The sequence below is a fragment of the Zonotrichia leucophrys genome, chromosome 2 (genome assembly GCF_028769735.1).
Source record: "Zonotrichia leucophrys gambelii isolate GWCS_2022_RI chromosome 2, RI_Zleu_2.0, whole genome shotgun sequence".
Taxonomy (NCBI): domain Eukaryota; kingdom Metazoa; phylum Chordata; class Aves; order Passeriformes; family Passerellidae; genus Zonotrichia; species Zonotrichia leucophrys.
The window spans coordinates 42,221,237-42,235,643 of record NC_088171.1 but is presented as its reverse complement, the minus strand read 5'-3'; positions in this window follow the sequence as shown (position 1 = coordinate 42,235,643).

The window sequence follows — 14,407 nt, the reverse complement described above, 5'->3', positions numbered from 1 at the left end:
GATCCCTGAAAAACATAGCAGCTGGAACAAAATGCAGTTTATTCCATTTTACCTTGGTCATTTAGCTATTTTTCTTGTGCAAGGCCAGACAAATTTACTCCGTTCTCCCATTGCTCATCCAGTGACGCACCTTGACAAGACACTGTGCATCAGCTGATGTACTGTGACTGTGCACCTGCCCAAGGAGAATGATAAATTATGTGAATCAGCTTAGGTTTCATAGAGAGAAGGCCAGGCTACCTTTGATTACCTCACTATTTGCTGTGGTCTAAGAAAGCTGACATGGACTGTGGCCATGGGTCAGCTGATACTCGATAGCCTGTTCCCTTACTGCAATTCGTCTGTGTAGCAATTTCTGGGGGTTTCCAGACAGCTTTCTTTGTGTACCTTTAAAACTCCTTTAAAATGCTAGCCTAAATTAAATGGAATCTATTTTCTTCTTTTGACATGCATGTACGCAAATTAGGTTTCACTGCTTTAATCTTTTATTAATCTAAAATACCTCTAAATGCTCCTCTTGCTTTACATCACCTTAAGCTGTGTGTTTGCACATGCCTCTAGGAGTTTGCAGTGATGCAATTGGTTTGATAGTTACTATAGAACTTGTGTTTTGCCAGTTTTTAAAATCTAAATGAGCAAATAAATAAGTAATTTGATGCACATATTGTCAAAGCTGCTGTAATAACACTTGTCTGTCACCATTGTGTAAAACCCCACAGTACACAGAATTAGTGACTGTAGATGTAAAGAGATTGGAAATTCTGGTTCATGTTTGTGCTGTAGCCCTGCATACAAGGTAACTACTAATAATTAAATCAGGTAATTAATCATTGTTATAGTAAAATCAAGATTGCCATTAAACTGCAGAGCTCCCATGATATGCTTGTCTGCTTTTTTTTATAGCTGAGGGTAATAACTAACCTTATTGCTATAAATGGATCTCAATACAAATCCTCTTGCACCTAGGTCAGTAACCTGGTTCTCATCTTGTTTTCTTTCTCTTGGCATCTCAAATATAAAACTCATGTAAAACCTTTTGTTTTGCTCTGCTGTTATTTCCAGCTTGAATACCATGAATGTGCAGAAATCATGCAGTTTCCCTAGCAAGTGACTATGATGAGCTTGGAACTGTGTGAACAGCAGTGATAAACAGTTGTTGACTTCTTTGAGGCTCTTTATTTTTGTATCAGAAATGAGATGTACCCCATAGTATGGCTCCAAGGTTTTGCTCCAGAGGAAAGAAAAGCTGAGCCAGTACTGCATTTTTAATGGCTGAGTCATCTGCCTCTGTCCCAACACCAGAATCTCATTTTAGGACTCTGAAATTCAAGTTTGTTTCCACTGGTAGGTCTACAGTCTGTGTTAATGTAATTTCTGTTATTGTAGTAGCTGATAACAGTGATTTTTGGATGTAATTGTTTTTGAGATTGCATGGTGCCTTTCACCGAAGGATTTCAAAGTATCTTTGAACAACATATTTAATTAACCACTACCTCAGCTTTTACCAGCATCTTTGCTTGAAGTAAATTATGGTCTGTGCACCTAGAGTGGGCCGTGACCTTCTGAAAACATTACTTGTTTACAGTTTTTCTCTTCAGCCTGCATATTTGCATTTCTAATTAAGGGAGTGGTATATCACTTTAGCACGAAAGAAAAAATACCTCAGGTTTATCATTGTTATGGCTCACATGGAAGTGATTGCTCTGCCTGTACAACAAAAAGCTCAATCTGAATAGATTTTCTTGGATCCTCATAAAGAAAAATTGTATAACTAACATTTGAAATTTATTGAATAACTGCAAATTTTGCTTCAAAAGAAAAAAAATTGTGACATGAAATATAATGGAGTGGTGTTCGACACCAAGAAGGAGTTGTCAATGCATCATAAAAAGAAGATTCTGTACACTCCTAAGTTGCAAAACACTGTTACTCATGACATCCCAAGGTATATAAATGTGATTAATTTTTAAGGTTCTGTTTATTACAGAATCATCTATTAGCATTTAATGAGAGTACTGTCAAGACTAAGTAGGAAATAGTTTATATTTAAAGGGATGATGCAATTTTAAACATTCTAAAATTAATAATTCATCTTGCTATTATGTCTTGATCCTATAACTTGTCCTGTGCATACAACTTTTCTGTCTGAAGGGAATCCCACTCGCTTCAGAACAGCCCACTGGGGAGAGTTGGATTTGTTTGTCTGGGATGCCATCTGAATCCAGGCCAAGAAACACGGTCCTAGCACTCCAGGCTTCTTATTGATCTGGTGACTGTGTTGGCTGTAAGAAGGGAAAAATAAGTGGTTTTTTTTCTGTGGGCTTTAAGTGTCTGTCTGAGTTGCTGACTGCACCTCTGAGAAGTCAGGTCTTTATCATTGTCCAAGAACAACTGTCTCCTTTTTCTCCTGAAAAGCTCGTGACAAGACTAAATGAGGATTTAAGAGAACTGGGTTCTGTTTTTAGCTCTAATAGTAGCTTGTCAAATCTTGACGAAGCTTTTTGCCTCAATTTCCTAATCTGTAAAACGGGCATAATGATGCCAGCATCTTTCTTGTGGTGCTTTGAGATGTACTGATTAAAAATGCTACTATGACCTTTTCTGTAGCTACTGTCCCCTCGTAAAAGGCCTGATTCTGTTAGATGTTACCTGAATGGTAATGAGACCACCCCTTAATGCTTAGTAATGTTCAGCCTGTGCTCAGTACTGTGCAGAAGCAGGTCCCAATAATGATCTTGGGTTTTTTTGCTTTTTTGTTCACATCAGGTTTTTCTTTATTTTGCCCCATTACAAGACTGTGTTATATTTTCTATTAAATGTTTTGTAAGTCTTCAGCTAAACAAACAGGAGGGCATTAGTTTTGCATCCTGCTCAAAAGAATTAGGAGTGCAGCTAAGCTGATGCCACCATTGCTTTCAGTGTTAAATTACATATGCTTTCTCATTGTTTGGAGCTAAAATATCTGTGAGTCCTGGGCATAACAGTTAATTCTGACTGCAGCAATGCTCACTAATACTAATGAGTGTGGGTCTGATGTATGACAGAATGCTTTTCTGCCAAGAAGCCACTCATACCTCCTGCAGCTGCTGTTCTTGCTGTTCAGCCTGGAAGGAATTTTATAGACCTGTTCTTCCAATTCCCCAGGAAAAAAACCAGCCCAACAGCGTTTCAGGAGAGAGAGGAGGCTGAAATTCATTCCAGCTAAAAATGTTGACTTATTAACAGAATCCTTTTGATAGCTTCTTGAGGTGAAGAAGTACTAAGACTTGAATATTTGATTTCTCTCTCTGACACCTCCTATGTCCCATCTTCCAGATATACTTTACTTATACTTAGTTAAGTGCACTTATTTGGTAGCTTGCTCCTCAGTTTGTACTCCATTTAAGCAAATTACAAACTGCCCTCCAGTCACAAAGCTTCTCAGCTGAAGCAATTTAATAATTCTACTATGAAGAAGGTAGAGTGAAATTTCTCCTGTCTTGTGGTAAAGGTGAAAGTTTATTCATAGATAATACTGTTTTGTTGATTGCTTATGAAAATAATGCTCTTGCATTTTTTTCTGAAGTTGTGGGACAAGGTGACCACAGTAAGGAATCCAGTGTTCCACCTAATTCTTATATTTGCAGAGGTAAAGAAAAAGTAAGACTGAAAAAGGCAGCAATCTGATTAGTTAAAAGTTATTATAATTTGTTTTGCTCTAGGTCAACAGCTGTCTAGAGGATAAGATCAAAACCTGTTCTACTTTGCTTTCTTTGGTCTTGCGCTGAAATGGTTTTATTTTTACTACTTGGCCCTTTTCCCAGGGATTCTTGGGAATTTAGCTTGAATTAATTGGAATGCTTTTTTTCTCAACTGAAGAGTGAATTGTTCTAGGTGTAAAAATTACACTTGCTTTATTAATGATTCCGTTACATGGCAGTGTAGAGCCTAAAGGCATCAAATCAAGACTCAAGTAATCCTGTTTAGAACTTGGCTGTTTGATGAAGCTGCAGCCCTTTTAGTAGAAGTGCCTAATTTTATGTACCAAGAAAGTGAGGTATTTCAGGAGGTTTCCAGAGTGATTTCTTTAGGCAACAAATTAATGGCAAGAGTCAAGAGAGTCAGCAGCAAGGAATGGAGGCAATTGGTGCAGGTATTGAGCAATCTGAAAGGAGCCAATAACAAGGTGTAACTCAGAAAATCGAGGGTGCAAATATTTTCTATGTAATTCATAGACAAAGATATAATTCTCTAGTCTTAAGAATGCAAAAATGATTTGTTAGTGGGGAGGGGAAAGAAATTGTGGTGATCAGATTACAGGTTTTGCGAGTTGTGGTGTGATCAATTTTTCAGAATTTTATTCTCAGGTCTCCTACGTGGCCACCTCTGAGCATGCACAAAATCTTCCTTAATTGCTTCTGACTTGCTCTTTGGTTTATGTCTTATAAGCTGATCTATTAGGTAGTAACTGATGAGAAGAGGAAGAAGGGGTTATTTTAATTTAAATTAATCTCTTTGTGACAGCAGGGTTTGGCTGAGAGGATCTATTTATTACTAGGACCAGCAGGTCAGGTGGCTAAGAGTGTTTCAGTACTGTTTTAAGTAAAACACTCTTTAAAATACCCACAGCCTGAAATTCTGACTTCATGATTGATGATATAGCTAGGGGCTTGGATGTTTGGTGAGTTGACCTCAGCACCCGATCTGCAGAGCTCAGCTTCAGACAAGGTTCAGTTTACAAGGTGTTTTAAAATTAGCTGGGACCCACATTGTGGCTGCACAGAGATTTGTGAAGGAAATTGACAAATGAAGAGCCCAGGGATAAGTATTGACTTCTTGTTTCAAGAAGGAATATTGCTGTTCTCTAGCCTGAAAACCCTTCGACAACATCTTGTGAAGTTATCTGTTTCATGGATCATTGCATTAGAGAGGCTCCTTATGCCTTAATTTCATGTTTATATTACTGTGCTGATGAATTACTGTGTATGACAATGCCCTTTGTAAGGAACCACTAGCACAAAACGATTTTTTTTTGACTGCAGGCCCAAAGGTAGAGATGCTCCTGCAATTGCATGCCACACCCATCCTGCTCCCCTAAATTCCAATCAGCCAAAGCAGGGAGGAGCAGCAGTTTGATGGCCAGAAGCAGCTGGGCAGTACCACACAGGGGTGCCACAGGTGGCTGACACTGAGATTGGAAGCAGCCTGTTGCTGTTAGGGTAACACAGGGCCTGTGCTCTGCTCAGGGAGCCTATTTATAACCTGCTGCAGGAGCTCTCCTTTAGCAGAGCCTGCTGATTCCGTGGTACAGAAAGACAGGAGCAATAGTGTGGGGAACATGCCCCTGTCAGGACAAGAGCTTCTCTTTGTTTTATGAGCATCATTTATGACTGTGACCTTCAATGTAGAGGAAAAGGATCTATTTTATGGTAGTGGTGAATGCATCTAGGAAGCAGTAAGAGGCCAATCAAGGTCTCAGCAGATGTTTCTGTTGTGGTAGAATAGAAGGGCTGCTACTAGCAGAATCACTGATTTTTATGTGATCCCTGCTCAGCTGCTGATAAAGAAGGAGAGACAGGGACAGCATGGGAGAATTTCAAGTAAGATGATGAAGAAAAATGATAGTGCTCCAATGCTGTAAAGGAGAAATACCTGTAAAAGAAAAGAAGGTTAGTCCAACATCCTTCTGCAAAGGAAGGGCTCAAAGTGAAATAAGCACGGGTAGGAGACTTTTCTTCTTTTTAATGCCTTTATTAAGAGTGATCAGCTCTGGTGGGGAGAACAGACATGTCCATGCTCATGCTGCTGCTCCCAGGAGTGACTTGTAGGAAGAGGAAGAGTGCGGCTTTGTCCACTGCTCTGTGGACAGAGCTGGGAGTTCTCGACTCACAAGAGCATCATGAAAGTCTCTTGATTTCAGTTCAACATTTGACTTCCTCTGTCCAGCTGACATCTTTTGGTTAGGGTAAGGGGTAAAAAGGGTCTTAGCAGATACTAGATTCTGTTCCTCACATCTAGTCATCACTTTGATTTGTCAATTTTGTGTTGGCTCATTGTTTTCAGGGGTTTTTGGCTAGGTTTGGTGAAGGGCTTCTCCCGTTGCATGACCCGTTCTGAAGTTGTTTGCCTGCTAACTCCGAGGTCTCCTCCTCTTGACCCTCCGGGTGCCATCCTCCAGGAAGCAGCAGGGTGCCCCTCGACAAAAGGGGGAATTCTTAACCATCAAGGTCAGGCAGTTAACAAAAATGACAGGTGATTACAACAGCAAACAGTTAGAACTAACACCCTGGCAGCAACTGGCCCAACCTGTGAACTCTGCAACCTTTTAAAAAAATGGGCAGCTTTTCTACTCATAGCAAAAGGAAGATGTTTTTCAAGTATTTTCGAGTATTTGTAGGGTATTTTTTGCAAGTGTTGCAATGCTCTGGCACTAAAATTGAAGTAAGTGTTTGTAGAAAATTCCATTGAATGATTGTTTATTTATTTATTTTTTTATTTTTATCATGAACCAGAACAGCTACAACTAGGTGTAATTCTGGGAAACCATGCCTATCAGCAGACTTGAGTTGAGACTTACCACTGGTTCCTGATCCTGAGCTCTAGGACTAAATTATCCCTTTCAGAGAGCTTTAGAGAGGACTTCTGTATCCAGAAATTTTCTGGAGAGACCCAGAGTAAAGGCAGTATTTGGAATCTTGCCAGATTCAGCTGGCTTGGAAATGTGTGGGATGCAACTGTTGGGTCCAATTACTGCAGATTGATGATTCCCTGTGAAAGGGACTCAGCCATGATAAGATAAATACTAAATTGAATTTTCTTTACATTTTTTCAAAATCTTTAATAGGAAAATATATATATATGTATGCAAATATTTCCTGAATCAGTAAAGAGATGGAGCCATAAATAAAAAAGATGGTACGTTCTTGCATTTATTTTTCCATGGGCAAAAGCATGTTTCCGTTCCTCTAATATTTTTCTGCATTTCTCAGTTTTTAATAATTTCAGAATGGAAAGAGAAGGGAATCCTAAAGTGATGTTAGAGATGATCAATTCAGACTTCTCACCATTTGCCTGTCATCCATCTGTCCTGGTCCCCAGAGCATGCTGTTTCTTATTGATGCAAATGGGTATGTTTCCTGCAAGCACTTCAATTAAGACAACATGTTTTCTTTTTACTTGCATTTTTCTCTTCAGGAAGTCAGCACTGTAAATTAATTTTTAACACGTACCGCGAGTTAGCATTAAAGGAGGATTCTTTTAGTTGATATGTTTGTGAAGTACATTTTTTAAAATGGAAATATCCTTAAATAGATTTTAACGATTTTCTAAAGTTTATATTTTTTTTAACTTATTCACTGCTGTCTTTGAAATAAAGTGGCCCATACTCCTTCAGTGATCTACAGTTAATGCCTTTGATCCTAGAGGGGAACTGTGCATATTTCATTCATTTTTTTTGGGAAAACTGAGAGGTTTCTACCTTTGTGAAGGACCTATTTATTCTCCTAGATGGCTCAAAATCTCAACTCAACTGGGTTGTCTATTTAAAGGCTTAGAACCCTGAAGCTGGTGTCTCTGCTCAAAAGAACAGTATCTCTGCCCTTATGAGTCTTTCTGAACTGTGGTACGTTTTACCAGCTAGTGAGTCCTCTCTGATAAACATGACCATAAGTAATAATTTGTATTTTTAATTGGTAACTGTTGGCGGATTCCGTTATCTGTTCTTAACTTTTTGGCTATTGTCAAGCTAGCTTGGATTCTGATGTTTTATTGCCTTGCAGATTGACTTAGTTTTATTGGCTTTGTAGAGAAAAAAAGTTGTAAAATCTGTGTTTAAAAAGCAGTTGGAAGGAAAAAGTTCAGTTTTCTAAGCAAGCACATGTTTTGGGTTTTTAAAAGTGTGATTCTGTCAAACTTCTTGGAGCAGAAGACCTTTAAGTTTATTTAATACAACTCCACATATATCACTTAGGCAGGCAATGTGTGAATTCTTATTCATAACTGAAGTGTCTGTCATTAGACACTAATTTGTAATATAAAGTCAATAGTAGATAAAATTGGTACCTGGGCTCCTGTTGTATTTTCAAGGCTTGTTTTTGTCTTTGTGTAGTGCTGATGACACATCCATTTAGGAAAAAGGAATTTTTATTAGTACTCTTTGAGCAGAAAGAAATTTTGGCACCTACATCAATGCTGATAGTAGAGAGCATCTGCACTGTTTGCTGTGATCATGCAGAGAAACAGTTGACTTCGTTTCTACAGCAGTTATGTCTATAATTTCCCTCGATTGCAGTCTACTTTCATTTAATTTGTGCTCAAGGGCCCTTCACATAGAATGATTTCTGCTGGGTGAAAGATCTTGCTACAGCTGAGAGGTCACAATATAATACACTCTATTGATTGTAATGAATACTTGGTATTTGCTGTATGCAGGATGCATGGAGGAATCCATTTTTAATACAGAAACAAAAGTACAATATAGATTGATTGTATCTACAGCTTGCAATTGAATTCACGGAGGCTTGGTTTCAGTTTTGAGTGGTCTGTCACGAGCTTAACTATACAAACTTTTGATTTTTAAGTTTGACTTTGTATGACAGCTGTTTTGTGATGTTATCATTGCCAGCTGTACATGTAAGCAAAGGCCTGCAGAGCAAAATGATTGTGTGACCCTTAGTTATTTCCCAAATTCCAGAAAACAAATAATTTAATGGAATTTGAGAAACAGGCTTATAGTTCTCATAAAAGAAAAAAGTATTTGCTAATTCTAACATGAACTCTATCTTTCCTAGCAGGCAATAAATAAAAATAAATCAGCTCTATTTGGGAAAGATATCAGAATCTATGGGTGCCTTCCCAAAAGACAGAGGAGGATGAGGACAAGGCTATTAATTCCTCTCCTTTCTTTCTTTGTTCCCATGACTTACTGGACCATCTGTGTACTTCCTGTCTACACAGGTCACAAGTGCTGAAATTGTTCCCAGGTAAAAAAAAAATCACAGCTTCTGCTTTAAATTCCCTTCTCTGTGCATTATGAAGGAAGGAAAAGATGCATTTATGAGTCTTGGGGAAGGCTGCAGGTGGTCAAAAACATTCTCAGTGATGAAGTGTTCTTTACATTGAGCAATGCAGCTGGAGACAACACTTCTCAGTTTTGTTTGTAGGTCATGGCAGCACTTGGTGAAGGGGAAACAACTGTGCTGTGAGATCTAGAGAGCAGGCACTTACAGATATAGAAGATTCCTGGCCATAGTACTGCACCATACTGCTTGACATGACTAATGTGGCCATCTCAAAACAGGGCATTTTTCCTCCTGTTTGAATTCACCCTCCATGCATAAAACCTATTTGTATATTCAGGAGTTAATATGCTAAAGAAAACACAATTGTGTATTTTTTTTTTTATTAAAACCCAATGAAGTCCTACTTAAAAAGGACAAGGACTGCAATAAGCCTCAAACCCCATATCCAGCTAACTGGGACAAATCTATAATGATATAAATTATGCCAAATTGTTGACTTCAGAGTCATGATACATCTGCATGCTGTGGTGGAATTTGTCTCAGAGGATTTACCATACCAAATTAGGCTTGATATCAATCTGCTCTGCAAACTTGTCTCTGAATGTGGCCAGCACCAGATGTTTCAGAGGAAAGGTGGAGGGAGCCACCTGTTTCATATAGAAATGGAGCAAATGTGTTCTTTGCATTAGGTGCCCTTCTGAGTAGTGGTTAGATACAGATCTAAGTCCAAAAGCAGAAAATGTATTATTACTATTATAATCTTCATCACAAAATTTTTGGAAATTAGATATTTTGGCTGGTTTTATATATGTAAGTTTGCTCATTGTTTCGAATGAAACTCTTTTTTTTAAAGCTGATTCAGTATCAGTAAGTCTTTCATTTGTGGCAAGAAGAGAAACCTGTAACTCCAGAGCAACTGAATTTCTGACGTCAGCTGCCCAACAAATAGCAGTAGGAGAGGAAGTGACAAATTTTGGAGCTCATTTTAATAGGATCTCATATGTAGGAAGAAGGTTTGCAATTATTAATTTAATGTTTTACAATAGCTGAAATACATAATGAAACCCTTTATAGAGTTTCTGAACCTTCTGCAACAGTCTTGCTTATTTTCATGCTCATCAGAATGAATATGAATATCTGTTAGACTATTGAGTTTCAAAGTGCATTTCCTGTGATTATGGTTTACGTCAGGATGGATGGAACTCAGGTATCCATCAAATACTATGCAATAATTAGAAGTGTATGAAGAAATTTGGATATTCATTGTCTACGTGAAAGAGTGATTCTTAATGCATAGAAAATAACAAAATGTTACAGAAATGGCACTGTTTTTAATTCCAGTTTAGCTGCTTACTTGAGCAGGAGTTGTCCAGAGGAGGAGTAGGGAATTAAGTGTGCTGGGGCAGGCTGCAGGATCTCAGAGCTCAAGGTCAGGTTGTCCCAGAGGAGCAGTTGTGCTGCAGCCTCTTTAGACTGAGATGAATGAGTGTTATGAGGTGGAGAGCATTTTCCAGATTGTTTGAAGTTTGTGGCTGAAGGACAGTTGTGAGCTTTTGCTCCTTCAATGTTTTAGTAAGTTGCTGGGTAAATGCTCTTGGCTAAATTAGTGCTGCTATTTCTGTCAGATATAATTCTTTTTTCATTACAACTGTCTAGCTGTGCTTTACCTAACAAAGTTATATCCCTAAAAACTACATAGCAACACACAGAATGTCAAGCTGTGGTCTTCCAACATGAACCTATTTACACAAGTAATATCAGCTCAGTAGCCCAAGACACCTAATATTTTTCTTTTACAGAGTGGAAAAATGAAATACATCTTGGAATTTTAATAAGTAAAAAGAACCATCACATGAGGTGTACAGTATTTAAATTTGAAAAAAAGAAAGAAGGAAAAAAAAGCCAGAGAATATTAGGTGGAGTGGCAGAAGTGAGACTGATTCTTTTCCTCTCTTTCCCTGTGCGTTAAAAGCAAACTGATAACAGCAAGAGCCACGTGGTCCATTGGAGTTTCTCTTGTGCCACCAAAGGCAGGCTGGCTTCTAGGACTGCCTGGAATTCATGGTTGATGTGACTTTCACAGTGACAGCATGTTGCCACAAGTGATAAAGAGTCATAGCTCATCAAACTCAAGAGATGGTGCTGTCTCAGGATTTTCAGCCTGATCTGAAACCATTGGAAACCACAGGTGCCTTTAGTCCAGGTGATAACAACATGAGGAGTTTTCTTATCTTGTATCTTAATAACTTTAAAAGAGAGAATTAGCAGCATTAGCTAGGAAGGACTGAGCTCCCCTGTCTGTCACATGTACATTGGAACTCTGAGTTCAAAAATTGGTGTGTATGCCAGTCTTCACAGATTACAGAAGAAAAAATTCTCACTAATAACTAGTTCTAACTTGATTTTAGTTCTTAATGATTCCTAAGGTTGTTAAACTGAAAGATAAACAACAAAATTTCTCTGAAACATCAAGGACAGATAATAATATTTAAACTTGGCTTAAAAAAAGGGACAAAATCATTGTACTGAGGCTTTTCCTCCTTAATGTTTAAGCTGCCATTTCTTCAGTTGCTTTTTGACTGTTGGATATATTTATAGCCAACTTATATAAAACTAAGAACAGAAAGTTTGGTCCTCCTTTTAAGAGGCTTTTTTCATGCTTCTTTTTTTGAACATTGGGAAATTGAAGTCTTGTTTTTATATTGGAAGGTATGGTTTGGGTCAAACTTAATGATGGCCTTGTAGTCATGCAGGAATCCCATCCTACCCTACGTCTAGTCTGACTTTTTTTTAAGATCATGACTCCTGTTGTTTTTGATTCTGATAATTAGAAAGCCCTTTTCTGTAGATGTCAGAAAATGCCTCCTGTTTTTCTCTCATATCTCTCCTTAAAACTGTCTATTTTAAAGCAATATCCCCCAAGACCTCTGGCAATATACTGGCTGCAGACATAAGGAGCTAATGTACAGGAAAATAAATGCTTGTGGCTCTCATTGTATGGTCAGCAAATGTTCTTGTATGTGTTCCTGTCTCACATTATAAGCAAGGATAAAACTGGTAGGCAAAGAGGAGATGGTGTAGACACATGATGTTACTGATGTATAATGAACACAATATGAATTGCTTCAAAGTGAAGCACTTCTAAGACATGAAAGACAGGTGTTGAGTTTTGACTTTATTGGAGATCTGTCACAGATTGAGTTCTTCAGTGTAATAGTCCACTAGAATTTGAGGAAGTTAAGATGAGCTGATACATGGTGGTGAAGATTGAAAGTTTTATTTCTTTCATGTTCATAGTGTGGTTCTTATTGAAAACCCAGTCAAAGGGTTCATAGGCCTGAATTGACCTATGAAATTGTAGTCATTCATCACAGAACAGAATAATCTTACTCATACTCTGCTTGAACAGAAAATTGGTCCTTGAACATGATGAAGGCCTACACTACCTAAGCCTTTGAAGGAGGAGACCTCTTCCAACTCACAGCTAATGAAAAGCAGAGCTGAGCTCTACTTATGGGCCAGTTGGTCTTCCGTTGCTGTGATCTGTGGCCCAAGCTGTTCACACAAACACTTCAGGGTAGCAGACCTGCCAGGCAGCAGGTGGCTTGGTGTAAGATGCTTGGGTCCCAATAAATAGTCATATCTTTTCATATCTGCAATATCTGATGCATTAACCTACCCATAATGAGACAAATCCTTCTTATCTCATACAGTAGAGCTGAAACCCAGACAATAAATACAGCTTCAAATCTCCCCATCCCCCTTTTACAAAGTAAGCTTCTTTTTTACACAGAAATGAAGAAAGTCATTTGCTGCTGGCTTGGGTACAATGCTCTTGTTATCAGACTAGAGTCATAGCTGCAATAGCAGAGTGTAGCAGAAATGCATGGAAATATTATTAACTTCCAAATTAAGCACAGTATTTGTGAGTTGCAGTTGGGAGCAGAGGATTTTTAATTAGAAATCTTGACAAGGCTTAAATGAATTGTTTTTGTCCCAGTAAAAAGTGTGGCCTTGATAAATTTCTGCTACTGAAAAGCAAGTTAATTTCCCCTGTTCAATTCTTCTTTTAGTGGCTGTTATACATCATAGGAACTAATTTATGGGGGGAAGCACTGAGCGGGAATTGATGATTATTTTAAGAACAGATCTGCACAAAACTACTCACACGAGTAAAACAGGCTGGGATTTGGTTCCCCATTCATACTCCACAAATGCTATTACCAGATGCTTCCGCAGCTTGAATCCCTTCCCCCATCTTTGTGGCATATAAGAATATAGTGTAACCCAAGGGTCTCTGCACTTCATTCTCTTACTTGCTGGCTCGTGGGAGTGCTGGCATCAGTTTTGTGCTCTATTGCATTAAATAAAAATAAATAATTAGTACTGTTTTACCAGTTTTAAACAGGTAAAACTCTTAAACATAGACAGAGGTGCTGTGTTCTGCTTGCAGTAGGAAGCAGATACCAATAGAAGCTCATGCCACAACTGCTTATCACCATCCTTTGTGGTGTGAGATGGTATCACTCATTCAGGGCTGCCAGCAATGCCTAACCCTCTTCTATCGAAATGAATCCTGTCCAGCTACATTTGCAATGTAAACTGTTCATGTTCAGGTGGGTATTGTGGCCAAAGCACGTTAGGGAATGCATAAAAAAGTAGGTGCAGGGGACCCTCCACAAGCAAGGCACAATCTGCTTGTTTCTTTCTTTCTGTTGGATTTTGTTATCATGACCACGTTACTGTCCTTTCCTAATAAAAGCTGATGTTTTTCCAACCAGTTTTCCCACCTCAGGAAAAATTAATCCTGGGGGAAGTCTACAAGGCATCCACTTTTTTCCCCGTAAAAAGGCCTTCTGGACTGATACCTGTTAAAGCCACATGCATGGTCAGAGGGGAATGTTCAGTGGTCTTTGTTAGAACTAGCACAGCCACAGAGCATGGCAGTGTTTCTCTAATGTGTTTGGTTGTGATTTGAAAATGGCACTGTTGCAGGAGAGGCAGAGGAATCAGAAATTCTGCTATTTTTCAGTGGATCACCTGCCCTGTTCATGACAACCACGGAGAAGTGATGGGTGAAAGCACAGAACACATACCTGGAGAATAGAGCATTTCTGTAAAGGATGTGGTTTTTTTTCAAGTGCTGTATATGTTCAAGGCTTTGTCAACAGTCCCTGGGAAGGTGTAATAATGATGGCTGGCTCCAAAAGGCCAGCCCAGGCTGTTACATTTATGCAGACATTGCAGATTCAGCCTCTGGAAAAGTCTGTGGTCTTCTGAACACACAGAATTCCCAGAGCAGTCAATGATTTCAAAAGCAGCATTTGGCCTCATGCTGTCAGCTTCAGTAATTATGCAATTCAATTACATTCAAGTGGGAAAGTCACTCAGGCAATTTTGTAAAATCA